Below are 18,264 nucleotides of genomic sequence, written 5' to 3' on the forward strand. Positions count from 1 at the left end.
TCCAATGGTCCAAGCCGTGATCCAATCAGAGGATCAGAAGTGGACGAAAAGTCTGTTGAAGCCAACTGCAGCTGAAGAGGCCTTTTTGGACTGAAAGAATTGGGTTTTGGGCCTGATTCTCTGGCCCAAAACATGGCTCCAAGCCCATGCACGATTTTTGGATCTGAAAGTATAAAAACCAAAGCTTAGCTCTTTGTTAATGGTAGATAGTTAGACCTAGAAATAGATTAGATTAGTAGCCTCCATTAATGAATTCTAGATCTAGTTTTTCATGTAGATTAATTAAGTTTAGTTCCATTTCAATTATTGTATTAGATTAAACCTTTGAATCTTGTTCTTCATTTTGATTAGATCAATAAAGTAGTATTTTTATCAATTTCGATTTTTGTCATTTCTATTTCTAGATCTAATTTCAATTCCTGTCCTTATTTCATTTGAGTCATTAAATTAGATTTCATTATTGTTTAATTAAGTAAATTTCAATTCTTTATATCATGTTTAGTTTAAATGTAATCGAAATGATTGCGTAATGATTCTCGGCTAAACCTCCATTAGAGGGGTTGAGAAGCCTTGATGAAAGCTTGATTCGAATATCGTAGAATCGCCGTAATTTCCTTTCCACTCTAGAAACGATTAGTTCACCATGAGAATGGGTTTAATCGTTCACATGCTAGTTATAAATTGGTAGGAATGCCATGTAATTAGGGATTAGGAAGAACCAATTGTTATGCAAGCGATTCAATTCGGATTCTGACGATTTTATCGTTAATAGGATTAAGTCGAGGTTAAGGTGGAATCAATCCCCTCTAACTCCCTTATCATAGAATCAACGTAGCATTCCCTTAGTTGTTCTAATAGTCGACTAGTGCACCTTGTGGGTAGTTGCATCGTAGTCTAGTTGCCTTTTCATAAATCTCTCATTAGACTTTAAGAGTTGAATACTTATACTTAGAGAACATTAACATGCGGAAGGACTAGGAGTGGAACGAATCACTCTACTCCACTATATCTCATAGGATTGAGAGTAGAAATCTTTGATAAATTAGGCACTTAAACTATCGTTTAGTTTTACTTACGTTTAGAGTTTCATCGCTTTATTCGTATGTAAAAGGAATCTTTTTACGTTTATCAGTCTCGTCGTGCCACTCCATTTTTGGAACTCTCTGGTGTGAGTTGAAAGGACACCTGAAACTCATATATAGAATTTTATAGGGTGTGCAAAAATCATCGACTAGATAAAAAGAGTTCTTTAAGCGAGAGAAAAAACTACAGTAAAATGCAAGCCAGATTGACGAATACATACTACAAGGAAGTAACTTAGACATTCCCATAGAAAATTATACTATGCCCAAGTACATAGTCTAATCCTAAACAATTACGATATTGGCTAACAATGACCACAGATGGACTTCGACATGTAAAAATAAATTTAAGTGGCTATTTCAAGTCTAAACATTAAGATTTTGCAAATAATCTATAACTATCATGTGATCACGACTAAAGCAATCGGGCTTCAGGTATAATGTTTTATAACTATACATTAGATAGCTTAGGCATGCACAACTACAATCCTTTGGAAGTTTTATACATGTGAGTCAAGAAACTTCAACGATTTAATCGGGGAGGGACCCTACATAAAATGGCTAGCTATTGATAGTACAAACACATTAAAGCAGCTAGTGGCCTAGTGCATTAACTCACAAATGTGAACGAAAGTATGCTGAGAACTATGCAAATCACAAAAAAGACAACACGTTAATACTTAATAAGTTAATATGCACCTTCTAGTCCATCTTAGCACACGCCTCCTTAGAATATTTTTGGGTGTTCAAAGTCAAAGATGTCGAGTGATGTCAAATTCTTTTTGTGTCAAATAATCGACGGAAAATCTGTATAAGATGCACTCGGGGATCCCGTATAACCCCCATCTTAAAAATTGCACAATGTATGATGTCTCCATACGGATCGAATAAAGAAATGAGAGTTAGCAATTTAGAATCAAGATAATATTATAGTCTCAGATAAACTAATAATTGTAAATCCCCTTACCATTACTATAGGGTGATAAAGTGGACCATCCTCTATCCTCACAGTTCAGGTTCTATCTAAATCAGATCATAATATCTCAAAAGACATACTGTTACCGAACATTATTTTCATCTAAGAAGTCTAATGATTGGACTAAGTCAAGAAAAAATAACACTACATCAATTATAACATTAATAAAGTATCAAACCCATAGAACCTCTTACTAGACATACATAAATGCAATTCATATAACAATGTAATTTCCCAAATATTCATCATTTATTGTACAAGTGAATATTCATTCATAATCCATGACGCGCTAATACATTTATACTTCAATTCAATTACTTTTTTCCAACCCCAAATATTACTTCTTATTAGAATAACTAACAAGCTAGTTCTAAGCTTACACCACAAAACAAAGAAAAAATTAACGAATACGCAACAAAATAGTTATACCTTCATAAGGAGACTGAGTTGGCCCCAAAATCATGACATTAAAATACTGCATAGTTTCTTCAGAAGGTGAAGCACTAATTCCAGGAGCATACCTACCACTATCTACGCCATGACCAGCAGCCTCCACCCTGATCAACCTCACATCACTGTCATCAACAAACTCATGGAATAGACCCATAATATTAGAACGTCCACCAACACAGGCAACTAGCACATCAGGTTTTCCACCCCATTTCTCAGTAGCCTATTTCCTAGTTTCTTTGTCGATCACTGCATGGAACTCTCTCACCATCATGGGATATGGATGTCGACCTTTAAACCTGACCCCGAATATAATGAGTTGACTCTAGTACTCTACATTAGTTACCCAATCCCTTATAGCCTTTGATGTTGCATCCTTCGTGTGTGGTTCCCGAATGGATCTCTTAACTCGCTCATGAAAATATCCGAATATTCACATTTGGCAACAAAACAACTAACCGACAACACAAAAATAATCACCAATAGATATCAAAACAATAACAACAAACCTCAGTGCTTGAGAAGAAGTTTCTTAAAAACATTAAGCTTATCGCCTCTCCATATCCCCGAGCCCCCAAATAGATAATGCACTCCAATCGAACCTAGCACAAACAAGAGCAGGTTGCAACTCCATGTTGACCGCTCGGTCTACTGCAATGATTCGTTTCTTCCCCAACCTCTTAGCCAACAATGCTTGAGCAACAACATTGTTAATCTTATGAGCTCCGGTATGGTTCAAATCTTCTTTTTCGGATAAATATCCGGACCCTCACCATTGGGTCCCTTATAATCTTTCGGTCGGTCTCCAAGAAAGTATAAATGGACTCTCTACCAACATAGTCAATCTTACAAAGATATTTTACAAAATTTCAAAAAAGATCACTTTTTTTTATTAAATACCAACTCTAACATTTTCACTATTTCAATACCCATATCACCATTAACAAAAAAAAAAGTTTACCTGGTTCACTTATGAGCTGCTGCTTTTCTTGATCAATCACAAAAAAATGATTAGATAAAAAGAAATTGAAGGATGGATCGAGAAATGAATTAAAGAAAACAAACCTTGCGGATTCTTCGTGGTAGATTGTTGTTCGTCATTGAAATCTTAGAGAGAGAGAGACAAGGTGGGGGTAAGCAAGGAGACGGTCTGCTTTTGGGAGTGGGGAGTGGGGATGTGTTTTGGACTTTTGGTTTTTAGGTTTCGAGAACGCGACATCTCAATTTTTTTATTTTGATTTTTTCAATAGCGCGGCAACTGTTTAGCGGTGGGAAGAGATATGCAGACCGTAAACAACTCTAGTAGAACCGTCGGGTGCCCAGGGAGATTACCCAACTGTTGGTCAGATTATACCTGACGAACAAAATGTGTTGGGAACTTCCTATAGATAGAATCTGTCGGGTATTCTTTATGTCGTCTGTCGGGTAAACTCATTTTTTTGGTAGTGGACGTTCAGATTAGGCTAACTCCATCTGCATTGGATGGTTGGACTAGACCGTCTTAGAAAGATAGGAAATTGTGTTGGACCTGTCTTACGAATAGTTCATTAGAACCAACTTTAAAATAAAAGACGTTCAGATTAGGTTAACTTCATCTACATTGGATGGTTGGACTAGACCGTCTTAGAAAGATAGGAAATTGTGTTGGACCTGTCTTAAGAACGATTCATTATAACCAACTTTAAAATAAAAGACGCTTAGATTAGGCTAACTCCATCTACATTGGATGGTTGGACTAGACCATCTTAGAAAGATAGGAAATTGTGTTGGACCTGTCTTAAGAACGGTTCATTAGAACCAACTTTAAAATAAAAGACGTTCAGATTAGGTTAACTCCATCTGCATTAGATGGTTGGACTGGACCGTCTTAGAAAGATAGGAAATTGTGTTGGACCTGTCTTAAGAACGGTTCATTAGAACCAACTTTAAAATAAAAGACGTTCAGATTAGGCTAACTCCATCTGCATTGGATGGTTGGACTGGACCGTCTTAGAAAGATAGGAGATTGTGTTGGACCTGTCTTAAGAACGGTTCATTGGAAGCAAGTTTAAAATAAAAGACGTTCAAATTAGGCTAACTCCGTCTGCATTGGAGGGTTGGACTGGACTAACCTATCTCGTTTTGGATAGCTGATCTAAACTGTTTAATTGGTCAAAATTGATCAATTTTTAGTAATTCACTCAAATTTGGTTCACAATGGCTGACAAAATCTTTATTTTAAGACAATAATTAAAAAAACATTACTAACCATTGTTTATACACCTAAATGTTACATATTCATTTTATGGTCTTTCCCACTACACTATATGAGCTGAGTTCAGGGTTTAAGGTTTATGGGTAAGGTTTTGTACTTTACAAATATGTGAATGAAATTAAATTTGAACAATTTTTTTTTTTTCTTTAATTCAAAATTTATTATTGAATTTTGGCTCACAAAATTATTTTTGAAATTTAAATACACGACTCAGTTTTGGGTTTTGGGTTTATAAACCGTTTAGTTGGTCAAAATTGGTCAATTTTTAGTAATTCACTCAAATTTGGTTCCACGATATCGACAAAAAATTTTATTTTAAGACAATAATTAAAAAACATTACTAACCATTGTTTATACACCTAAATGTTACATATTCATTTTACGGTCTTCCCCACTACACTATATGAGCCGAGTTGGGGTTTAAGGTTTATGGGTAAGGTTTTGTACTTTTTGAGAGAGATGAATGAAATTAAATTTGAACAATATTTTTTTTTTCTTTAATTCAAAATTTATTATTGAATTTTGGCTCACAAAATTATTTTTGGAATTTAAATACATGACTCAATTTAGGATTTAGGGTTTTGGGTTCAGAGCATATATATAGTGAAGGAAAACTTTGATTCAAATTTTTTGGTCAATTGATTTGTAGTTTTTTTTTATTTATTTATTTTTTTCATATGAAGTCTTGAAGTCTTGAAGATGAAATTTAAATTGAAATTTCCCGCCCAAATTTTAAAATTTGAATTTGAATTTGAATTTTAAATTTTAGTAAAATTTCGAACACAATATTTTGGTAATTTGGTTTGTATTCTTCATTTCATGTTCAATACAATATGAAAACATGAATTGAATTGAAATTGGAGTTAGTGATAACACAAAACCAACTTGAAATTCAAAACACAAAATTTAAATTTAAATTTTTTGCCCAAAATTTCAAATTGGATTTTAAATTTCGGTGAAATCTCGAAACCCGCCCAAAATTTGAATTTGAATTTTGAAATCCGACCTTACAGTAAGTTGTACCGAAATATTTTGTCAAAATTTCAAATTTCAAATGAAGAGAGATGTGTTGGTCAGAATGGTTCAATTTAACTAACTTAAAAAGAGTAGATGTTCACATTGGGCTACTCTATGCCCCCTTTTGTTAGTTGGAATGGACCGTCTTATACATAGACGAAATGTGTAGGTCCTGCATTAGGAATGGTTTAATTGAACTAACTTATATAAACAAAGATGTTCCAGTTAGACTATCCCTTTATGCCTCTGTTGGTTGGACTGGACTGTCTTACACTTAGATTAGATTTTGCTGGCTAGCTTTGTTTGATTTAGTTGGTTGGACTGGACTGTCTTATACTTAGATTAGATTTTGCTAGTCCTACATTAAGATCAGTTTAAATAAACTAACTGAAAGCGAAAAGACGTTCGCACCAAGCTAGCTTTTCTGCTTTAGTTGGTTGGAATGGACTGTCTTACACTTAGATTAGATTTTGTTGGCTAGCCATGTTTAATTTAGTTGGTTGGACTGGACTGTCTTATAGTTAGATTAGATTTTTCTAGTCCTACATTAAAACCGGTTTAAATAAACTAACTTAAAGCGAAAAGACGTTCTCACCAGGCTAGCGTTTCGGCTTTAGTTGGTTGGACTGGACTGTCTTACACTTAGATTAGATTTTGCTAGTCCTGTATTAAGATTAGTTCAAATAAACTAACTTAAAGTGAAAAGACGTTCTCAACTGGCCAGCGTTTCTGCTTTAGTTAGTTGGACTGGACTGTCTTACACCGAAAGGGATGACTTAAAATTGATACTCTTAGTGGAGAATGTCTTTTGTTAAGGAGTAAAATCAACTGTTTCTATCAATCTTTGAAACTAAATACAAATATTACAGGAGACCAAAATAACGTACATGAATCTTTTGGGGAATTTTTTCTAGCAAGTTATTAGTAAGTTATCACATTTCTGTAAAGATGGATATCACATTTCTTTCTCCACCAAAATTTGTTTGAAACACTTACGACATTTAACTTCCAATTTCTATTCCATTTGAGAACAAGTTTGAAGTTCAAGGAGGCAACATATCAAGGAGCCTTTATTTTTTCCTCAAAAAGCAAGTTGGGCTTTAGCAGACCCTCCAAGTTTAACTTGGATTTAATGTTTCAAGGTACACAAACTTAATCACAACTGTGCTGTCTCTAAAAACTACAAAATGTGGATTTAAACTAGCCTCTAACCACGATTTTGAAATGTAACAAGACTATGCCCAATATTTCACATATGACATAACCATTCCAAATCTTCTCTACAAACCTTTGCTTTATTCCAAGCAAACAAACCAACTGAACACTCAACTGATCAAACTAGAAATTAAGTAAATTACACAAATGAAGCAACAAAACTAGAAATTAATCATATCTTACCTTATAATAATACCTCTTCCCATACTTCAAATTCTTCATAACTCCATCATGTATAAACCCGGGATCTCTCCACCCAACGTCGTTATTCGCAGGCCAGTCACACATATCTTCTCTCTCATACCTCTCAACACCACTCTTCACAATCTTAGTCAACTCCCCTTCCTTCTCACCATACTTCACATAACTCTCATCTCATCATCTTTCGTCGTAAACGACAAATGAATATGTTCTGGTCCATGCCCATCCTCAAAACTCAACTCTTCAGATTTACCTAACAAATCGGAAGTATGCTTAAAACTGTTTCTATCGAATCTTTGTAAGGGCTGCTTTGACTGCAACATATACAAATACAGAACCGTCTGTAGTTCTCCAAGCAATCCTACAAAAACATGTTTTTGACAACTTCCCCAACTTAGCAGGTGGTTGAGTCCAATGAACATGTCAGCAAGAACAGAGGATTAGGAGATAAAATCCCCCAACCCGATAACAGTTCAGTTATCCAGATAATAAGAGATAAAACACTTAAATAACAGTTAAGTTAGCTAGATAATATGATAAGAGATAAAATCCCACAGCCCGAAGAATCATCCCAACCCACTACAAAACCCCTAGTATAAAGTCATCAAAGACAAAAGTTTTAGACAGGAGACAAAATGAGAGCATCTATTAGATGTTCCATGATAAAAAAAAAAAAAAAACCCCCCAATTAGATAGAAACACCAACATTAACACCATCATTTCTTTCTCTTCTGCCTCATTGCAAGTTGTCGTTTGGTCGACTTTGTTATGTCAATGTCCATGTTATCTCCACTATTTTCACCACCATCTCCACCATTATCTTGACCACCCTCACTATTTTCACCAACATCTCCACTATTTTCACCCCCACCTCCACTTTGTGAACTTTCTTGAATGATTTGTTTGAATTGGAGAATGTTGTATATCATCTTCTCACGTGCTAACATCCCATGAACATCTTGGGTTCCTCCTATGTCCAACGATTCTTTAAGCAACCTTGTAAACTTTCATTTACAATAAGTTCCTATATATAAAGTAATTTGACAGTTAAATGCATATCACAAATATGACTAACATTAGATATATTATATTTTTCAAACACAATGAAATCGAATACGAGTAGGAATAAAAAATATATATACATCTTACCCAATTTACAGGTGGAAGTCTATGAACTTGTGAAAAGTGCTTCGGATTCCGCATACGAGGATGGCTAATATTGTTGAACCAATCTATATATCTATTAACGCAATCCGAGGAAGCCATAACACGTTCACCACGTTCAAACTCAGACAAAACATGATTATCCCCCGACGTCCACAATCGGGAAAAAGTGTATTGACTCACATTGTATCATACATTTGCTTTTTTACTACCATATTTAGGTTGAATCGGCCTACCAAGAATCCTTTGAACATATCCAACCTGACGTAGAACTTCGGTCAATATTGTAGCCTTCACTATATCAAGCACACACAATGCCATTAAAAAAAGTAACGATAGATCTAATGGTCGGATGTCACGAACATCTTTGTAAGGGTCCCAATAAACCTAACACACAAAAATTCATAATTGTTATTCTCTTCCATCATTTTACAAACTAACAAATTATAATTAATAAGAAAGTATTAAACTTATATCCTTACTTCTCTAGCTGATAATAAGTCTATCTCCTCCCGAAGGTAGATCAAAGAAGACACTGTGGCCATTGAAAGTGAGGGATATACCATCCACCGTCTCATACGAGGCATATCCCTTTTAAAGTCCATATTGATCATGGGAGAATTCTGAAGACGAAAGTGTTCATACACCCAAGCCTACAAAAGTATTTTGTGAACAAATCAAATTTTAAAAATAAGATAACTCCCTACAATAATAAAATACTACTTACTTCCAACAATGTCATACACCCGGCAACTTGTCTCCCATTTCGTAGAGATACTTTTGCCAACTCCCTATATAAATAAGCCAACGCAACAGCACCCCAAGCATATTTTGAAACATTGTCAACCTCCAACGACACCTGCAAGTAGGCAACGTGTACACCAACTCCCGACTTATCATGGAAGATTGTACACCCCAAAAGAAACAACAAATAAGCTCGAACATGACAGTCAACAATTTCAGCCGTAGCATCTTCGGGGGTGTTAGAGAATGTCTTCCTTAACCACTCTAGAGTCACATGCTCTTTTTTCACTTTGGGTACATTTTCGGCCGTCAAACCAAGCCCTTGTATAAGCAATTCTTCTGCTTTTCCTTTATTTAACAAATAGATTCCCTCCACTAGAAGACCTTTGATTGGAATCCCCAAAATTTGGGTGACATCATCGAGTAATGGCCATCTCGCCAAATGGGAGATGGAAAGTAGTTGTTTCTTGATGCCATCTCTCACAAAATGCTGAAATCACTACTGCATTGAAGTTCTTCCACGAATACAAGGCTAAGTTTAACAACCTGGTATCTTCTAGCTTCTTTTGGAAAAGAGGTGGTTCTTCACTTATGTCCCATTGCTCTAGTTTGACGGTATGGTGGTGTAGTTTTAGAATACCCCTTTCCTACAAAATTAAACAAGATTTTAATTTAATAAATAAATAAATAAATAACACGACTATAAAATGAATTAAGCATAGATGTAAAAAAAAATACCTTTCCAGCCCAAATCTTGCGAGCATAATGGTCCTCATAATCGACCAAAACTTTGTTATCTATAGGGCCTCCGGAATATATTCCCAATTTAAACTCTCCATCGGTCTCGTTCTCATCAACTTGATGCAAATTTTCTTCTTGCCCATTAGAAACCGCTATCTCCTCATCATGTTCTTCTTCCAACTCAACATTATCTACTTGCTGCAAATTTTCTTCTTGCCCATTAGAAACCTCTATCTCCTCATCATGTTTTTCTTCCAACTCAACATTCTTGTCTTCTTCAATATTGTCTTCTACAACTATTGCTTTTTTGGTTTTTCGTATTCGATAAGATGCCATTTGGGGCACCCTAACTGAAGGCTGGCGACTAGAGACAACTTTCCCTTTCTTTTTTCGGGGTGGCATGACTATCCCTGTAATACGTCAATAGCTAACAATAGTCAAATTTCAATTACAACCCAAACTTTATGATGCAAGACAGAAAATGCAAGCTTTTGAAGTGAAGGAATTTAGTAAGTGAAACCCCAAGCACAACATGCAAGGAAATGAGATAAAAGTCATAAAACTAGACAGACACATTCCGCATAAAACAGAATCATAAAAAAACTACAGGTTGGGCAATTCATGCTACCAAATAGAGAAATTGGGTAACATGCAATTTTATTTTGGACTTTTTTGTGTATGCAACTATGTACTATCCTAGTATGTGATACCGTCTTTTGCATATTCATTTTCCTCTTTGTTCTGTGCATTTTCAGAAGTGACTGACACTAGTATTGCGACACCATCTCGTGATACACATCTGTCTCCAAAGTTTGGGCTCTATACTCCATAACAACTTAGGTATTGAAAAGGTACTTATTTTGCTTGTCCACAAATTGTTCAAGTCTTCGTAATAGTTTGAATCAATTGAGTTTTTACTCTTTGGTACTTCGGTTGCGATTTAACCCAAAATTACTTGGGGCTGCAAATATCTTAAAAGACGATAATGTCAGAGGGCAGCAAAAATTGTTGCCCTCTATTTTGTAATAACAAACAAATCCATTTTGTGATCTATCACAACATAAGACAGACAAAACTACTCAGAGTTGTCTGAGATGGAAACTGTATCACAAGAAAACACTAGGCATAAGTGCATAACCCACCAAAGCCACATTCAATAGCAAATGCAAAAAATCATGAGGGAAACAAAATCTACACGCAGTGTAGGCTGTAGACCAAGTGACCAACCAAGGGAAATAATGGAACACTCAGCAAACAATAGAGTCCCCGCTGAGTAACCAAAGCCACTGGTAACAAACGATGGATTTCCACTTGTTTAAATCATTGATCGTTTAGCCATACCGGGAGCGGATGATCTTAACAAGTTACACCTACAAAAAATATTTCGAGGATTTCCATGCCGAAAGTGTTGAAAGAACTCATCGATTCAAGTTTTAAACAGATCATGGAATCTTGCCGGTAGTCTCTTGAACTACCACCGTCAATCGATAGGAAATAAAACCGCTCAAAAGCGAGCGAGCAAAAGACAATCTTTGAACACCACGGTATTAAGCTAAAGATAGAAAAACCGGAGGAAAGTAAAGTCTTGCTTAGTATCAACATTATAAAATGGTACTAATATTACTACTACAAATCCTCTTTGTCTTTGTCAAATGTGCTTCCCTCGACTCTACTTGGATGTGTGTAGAACGATTAATGCCATTCATTGTGCATTTTCAGAAGTGTGTGAAACAGTGGATGTTTTCCTTTTTTTTATATACGAACCACGTTGACATTCAAGATGCCAAATTGAATCCAATTCCGGTTCGTGGGCAAACATGAAGTTATAGGCTTATAACTTCTAATGGCTTCCTAAACTTGGTTTTCATCAATAATAGCATCATAGTTCATAGTTCAGTGATGCCGGAATCAAAAAGTTGGGGAAAATGGGAGCACTACATACTGTACGATGGCTAGTTAAGAGTAAAATTGGTACAAAAAGTTAAATGCCAACTGTTAACAATTTTAACATAGAAGAGAATACTGTGTCTTCAAGTTACCCTAGCTATATGCATTAGGCACTTAGGATAATACGAATATGGCTTGATAATTTTAACATAGAAGAGAATACTGTGTCTAAGGATTAACATTCTCACAAAAGAGTCTGCAGAATGCAAGTGCATTTGAAAAAAACAAATTATGGTCACCCCATTTGCTTCTAGCCTCAGGCTAACTATAAAAATATAGATGACCACTACTAACCAAAACAAGAACCTATAAAATTATCAAAATGAGGTTGGGACTCGTTAATCCATTGTCGAGCATGTCCAATTTCCTTCAACAGTCGGGTGGGTACGCCTTGATTGATGGAGGACTAGCAACTGAACTTGAACGACATGGTGCTGATCTTAATGACCCTCTTTGGAGTGCCAAGTGTCTTATCAGTTCTCCTCATTTAATCCAAACTGTAATGTCTCTTTATTCCATTGCCATTCACATATGAATAGTTTCATCTTGTAATTATGACCTCTTATGTTACAGGTACACCTCGATTACCTTGAAGCAGGTGCGGATATTATTCTCACGGCATCTTATCAGGTAGTTGGGCTAGCTTTGTCTATTTTTTTTTTCAGTTATGTAAGTAATATATTTTTAAAAAGAAGATTCCATCATCTTTTTGTGTGTGACACATGTGCTACTATTGAGGGGTTTGAATCTAAAGGCTTGTCAAAAGAAGATAGTGAAGCATTCCGCAGAGAAGTGTTAAAATTGCATGTGAGGCACGAGATACATACTATGAGAGATGTGCGAGCATTTGTCCGATGGAACAAAAATGGAAAGATTCTCAAGCACCGCCTATTTTGGTCGACCCTGAGGGAAGCTATGGGGCATATTTGGTGATGGGTGCGAATATGAGTATGTTACTCTGTCTTTCTTTAAAAGGTCTAAAACGTTTTTCTTCACAAATTAAGTAAACACAAACAAAACTTCGAGTAAAAACTAACTACATAGCTATGAATCAAGTATGAAGATTATACCCATTACCCAAATCTTAAAAACAAAGAATCAAACCATAAGATAGCACAGTTAAACAAAAGTTAAGTTAAAATGGGTAATAAAAAAGTTCTTATTACCTTAAACACTTTGTTTCCTCAAATTATCAAGAGTCTCCTGGTGGTAATGGTCATTCAATGAAGAAAAATCAAATCTTGCAACTGCCAATAAAACATCACCACATATCAGCTAAACACGTTAAAAACTTATACATTACAACATTGAAATAAACATAACATTACCAGATAACCCAGCCTTTAAACATGATTCAAGGACTTCCACAGATCGCGATTTGGGCCCAAGTGTTCCAACAATTTTAGTCAAATATGGTAAAAAGCTTAACACATTTTAAAACTCATTTTTCATCATTATAACGTCTTAAACACAGGAAGAAGAATTTTTTAAAAAAAGGTGGCTCATAATGTTGTATTTTAGAGGAGGAAGAAAGAGAATAGCCGGAGGTAGAAAGAGAACAATGAAAAGAGAAAATAAAGTTTTTAGTTTTTGAGGCCGGGGGAGGGTGTGCCCAACGATAATTTTAAATTTAGTGGTGCGCTTTGAAAAAATGGGGTGCCTTGAGATAGAGTCGCCTTGAGAGATATATGGGGGTCGTATATAGTCCTTCCTAAAAATAAACCGGCCGCCTCTCTCTAAAAAAAAAAAAAAACCCAAAGCCCTTCTTCTCGGCCCGAAAAGACAAAACCCAACCCGCTCCTCGTCTTCGCGACGCCCTGCCCCCACCCCCACCGCCACCATCACCGCCACCACGGACCCGACCTTCTCCTCCGAAACACCCGACCATCATCTCTAAAAAAAAAACAAAATCCAGTGTTACACTATCCGTGCAAAGACTCCAACTCTACCACCGCCGCCACCATCACCATAGAATATTTTCGGTTTCCCTGTAGCAGTGTAATTGTGCATATTTAATGCACTTGTTCTAGTAATTATTAGAGTGTTGATCGAAAGGAGTTGGATCTTTGTGGTCACTACTACACCCCACCTTGACGCATCTTGAATGCATTGATGGGTCGTGTTGGGTTGTAATTTGGAAGTGGCCCCCCTACATGTGGACAGGTGACGATTACCAGATTGTATCTCTAATGCAATTTTTGGTTGGTATTTGAAAAATTACCTAAAAAAAAGGAGAGAGGTTACCCCGTCTCACTAATTAAGGTTTTGAGATTTGTTTGTATTGGGTTTTGTATGTTGTTTGACGAGTTTTGGGGTTTGGTTTTGGTATGTTTTGGGTTTTGTTGAGTTGTTGACGGGAATTATGAGAGGGAAGAAAGGTTTCGCCCTCTCAGTTACTTCTTCGGGGTTTTCTGCCCCACCCCCTAAGATACATGTTCATTGCCCTTTCCGGGATCGTCATGGCTGCACCAATGGGGTGAATGGTAATGGGTTTACTGTTCCCTATATTTTCACACATTTCGATAAACAACACTTGGATTGCCAGTTGAGTATCGAAAGGGTACGAGATGATATAAGGATGATCGTGACTTGTATTTGTCATTAGAGAACTTCTTAAAGTCAGTTGACAAATGGGTTTGTGGCATTTGTCTTTGCATTCACGCACTTGGTATACCGAGTCGTCACCCAGATGATACCATAGAACTACCTGTTTTGATGGAGAGTGGAGAACTCACATGTGTTATTGTGGGCATACCGCAGCCACCCTTTAAGCCCAACACTACTTAATCTTACACCCACGGCACCACGGGGGTGCGGTGATACCCCCTAATCGCTTGGTGTTGCCAGCGATCTTGATGAGACATTACTTGATAGTGCATTCCGTATACCTTTTCGTGATGTGAAAAGTATACCACCACGCTTTGTCGTTTGGCTTTTTTCGGTGCACTTAAATCGCTCTCACGGGATATTACGGTTGATCCCGGTTCGGTTATGTCTTGGGTTCGTCTTCTTCACGCGCCAGTATACTCGCAAGTTTTTCAACCCGCGAATCATCGGGAACGCCGCTCGTATTTTCGAAAAAATCTTCGCCAGAAACAGATTCTCCATGCTTTGACGACATGGAATGAGCCTGGTGGGATGTTTCGCCTCTTAAAGTCTGTAATAGAGCCTTCTTCAATCCAGTCAACCAGGAAATTCGTCCCCACTCAGAATGTGCGTCGATGCTTACAGAAAGTTGCTGATGGACATTTTGCTGCAGCGGTACAAGTGTTATCATCATCAGGGGTTGCCTCCAATAATGCAGAGACTGTACATGCATTAAAGGAGAAACACCCGGTGTGACAACCACTTGTGAGACCAACTGTTCTTTTTGCTGAGCCCCCTTTATTAGTAGAGAGAGACACCTTATTGTCATGTATTAAGTCATTTCCGAAAGGTACTTCTTGTGGTCGTGATGGTCTCCGTGCTCAGCACTTGTTAGATGCCATGAGTGGTGCTGCAGCAGCTATATCGTCGACTTTTTAGATGCCTTGGCCGATTGGTGAATCGTGGTTCTGAGGGGACAATGTCCCGTCGTTAGCAGAATTCATAGCAAGTGCTCCGCCACTCCACTTCTTAAGCCGGATAATAGCATTCGTCCGATAGCTGTAGGTATGGTTTGGTGACGTCTTGTTTCCAAAATTGCAATGAAAAGGGTTTCCAAAGAGTTGGTAGGGTACTTGCAGGATTTCCAGTATGGGGTCGGTGTCCCTCGAGGAGCAGAGGCAATTTTGCATGCTGTTAATCGCATGGTATATGCTAACGGTGACAGTACATCTCTTTCTATGTTGCTAGTAGATTTTCATAATGCCTTTAATATGGTTGATCGAACTACTATGTTGAGAGAGGTTTGCATTATTTGCCCGCTTATTTCCCGGGTCGGTGTATTTTTATTGTCACCGCAAGATTATACTTGGGGATGATTACATATGGTATGCTTACGGGGTTCAACAAGGTGATCCTTTGGGTCCCCCTTCTCTTTTGACCGTGTTGCACCCTCGATTCTACGAGATCCGGTCAAGTTGTCGGGTTATTGCTCCAAGCTTGGTATTTAGATTATGGGACTCTAGTTGGGGATCTGAGAACAAGTGGCGGCGACTTTCGCGTATCATCGGGGAAGAAGGGCCTTCTTATGGGTTGGTTCTTAATGTGGCCAAGGCGAGATATTTTGGCCATCAATGGATCCGCGTCGTTCCATTCCTAGTCTGTTTCCTTGATTTATCTTGTCCTCGTGGGGGGTCGTTACTTGGAGGCGATTTAATCGATTCTTCTTTTGTCATGAGTCTTGCTTTCGTAAAAGCGTGTTGAAAAGGCTATGACTTCGATGGACCGTTTAGATTGCATTGGAGGATCCACGGTGTGAGTTAGCACTTTTACGAAGCTTGTCTTTGGGGCTCTCCAAGTTGGTTTTGTAGTTCAGACTTGTCCACCACTTTTTTTAGAGAGGCTATTAAGACTTTTGATCAACACATTCGCATGGTTCTGCGGGGGCATTATAGTTTCGATGGTCCGGCCCGGTGATTTGCAATGGCGTTTAGCGGCACGCTTCCATCAAGGCCAGTGGGTTAGGTATCTCATCGTGCCTCGATGTCTCGCTTTTGCTTTTGTGGCCTCCGTTTTCGGACTTTAGAGCTTGAACCACATTCTTAGGAGTTGTGGTCCGGTGCCTATGGGTGAGATCCTAGTGATGCTACTAGTGCATTACGTCTCTCGTCTTCTTGATTTTGACCTTGATTCTCGGGTTGTGAATGCATCGTCCCTCAAAACCACAAAAAGTTTTGGCAAAAGCTTTCTGGTAAGATTGTTGCTAGTCTTGAGAGGGAGTTTGAGTTCTCTACTCGTCAGAAAGTAGTCATGGGATGCTTGCAGTAGGAACATGCAAAAGATTTTCTACTTGCTATTCCGATAGAGGGACTTGGACAACGTATGTCACAGGTGGAGTATCGTGCCATTCTTAGGTATCGTCTTATGATTCCTCTCGACTACTCGACGGGGGTCTTTGCCTGTATGCCAAAAAGTAGATTAGATGCTTTTGGGGACCACGCGATTACATGTAGACATTTCCCGGTTTTAAATACCGACATGATCATGTTAGAGACATTTTGTGTGATGCATTTTTGGAGGGGGTACAAGTGAAGAAAGAGGCTCTGTTAACTTTCTCATCGATCCGAATGAGAGCAAATCGACACTTCTACTGCTGGATGTCTTGATTCTGATTGGTCCGAGGGAAAGCATGCATGTGTTGATGTAACGAGAGTCTCTCCGCGTTGGTAGGGTTGGGGAATGGTGACTTTGAGGTAGGAGAAGCCGCTAAGAGGGCAAAGAACAGTGAAAGATGGAGAAGCATGAGGAAGCTTGTAGAAATTAATCAAAGATTGTTTTATTAGTTAAATTTCGACACTTTTGGATTCTTGGAACAACGGTCTATTGAAGCTAATCAAGAGACTTCCGAGAAGATTATGGACCAGATTATTACGACAAATTTGGTTTCTAACGAGTTTGTTTTTAGAAAGATAGGATTTCTTTATTGAGAAAGCGACTTCATGGTTAACTTGTTTGCACGCTTGTCATAATTAATTGTAAAATTCATTATCATTCATTATCCAAAAGAAAATCAACTAACTAAAAATACAAGCGCCTCTCTCTCTCTCTCTTCCAGCCCACCCTCTCCGTCTCTCTCTCTTCCAACTCTATTCTCTTCCATCATCGCTCTCTATTTTCAGTGTGTGCTTCGGTCCCTTCACTCGTAAGTCAATTGTATCTCTTCATTTTTTGTTTGCCACCTAAAGTCCAAAGGTTCATATTTTTCTAATGTTGAAGAATTTTGAGTTTATATATCTAAAGTCTAAAGCTTTTGTATTTGGCATGATTCTAATTTTGTAAAATTTTCTTGATAGGTGGGTTAGTTGGATCCCAGGCTAAGCTTTTGATTTGAGGTATGCATTTCTTTCATTTTATTTAGTTGAATTGTAGGTTGGTGATGAAGTGGGACATTATTATTATGAGAGCGATGATGATGAGGGTCTTGAACTTAACCTCGTCCAAAATCACTAAGAGCAGCACCAGTGTTCTTTAAAGACATGGTGTATATGCAGAATGAGCAACAACAAATGCAGTGCGTGTTGTAACATCTTGATACTGCTTCTCCATTCTCGATTTGATTGGGTATCTCCCATTTTATTTTATTTGGAAATCTGGATTAGCAGCAGCTCAACATTTAAGAAAAAAAATGAAATTTTTATCCTTTTTTTTCCTGTCTGAAATAACTAAACCCTGCTTGACACACTTCCAGCAAAAAAAAAAGACGCTTAACTCAGCACAGCAAAACTGGGTTGCAAACTTGCTGCACTTTTTTTGAACTTTTACATTGCGGGGTTTGATTTCAGGAAGCAAAAGCTGATTTTGGGTTATCTAAGTTGCTCGAGAACTACAAA

At 37.5% G+C, this 18,264-nt stretch overlaps 2 long non-coding RNA genes across 2 annotated transcripts; one reads left to right on the forward strand and one right to left on the reverse strand.

Annotated features, from left to right (window-relative positions):
* Positions 1-8,699: 8,699 nt before the first annotated feature.
* On the reverse strand, positions 8,700-9,129 carry LOC147483342 (uncharacterized). The gene is made up of 3 exons (XR_015203488.1): positions 9,087-9,129; positions 8,842-9,012; positions 8,700-8,746 (listed from the first exon to the last, which is right to left on the reverse strand). It is a non-coding gene; the product is annotated as an uncharacterized LOC147483342 (long non-coding RNA).
* Positions 9,130-17,420: 8,291 nt separating this feature from the next.
* Positions 17,421-17,995, forward strand: LOC147483343 (uncharacterized). The gene is made up of 2 exons (XR_015206154.1): positions 17,421-17,576; positions 17,728-17,995. It is a non-coding gene; the product is annotated as an uncharacterized LOC147483343 (long non-coding RNA).
* The last annotated feature ends 269 nt before the right edge of the window (positions 17,996-18,264 follow it).

Source organism: Coptis chinensis, chromosome 8 (assembly GCF_015680905.1).
Source record: "Coptis chinensis isolate HL-2020 chromosome 8, ASM1568090v1, whole genome shotgun sequence".
In the NCBI taxonomy this organism is placed as follows: domain Eukaryota; kingdom Viridiplantae; phylum Streptophyta; class Magnoliopsida; order Ranunculales; family Ranunculaceae; genus Coptis; species Coptis chinensis.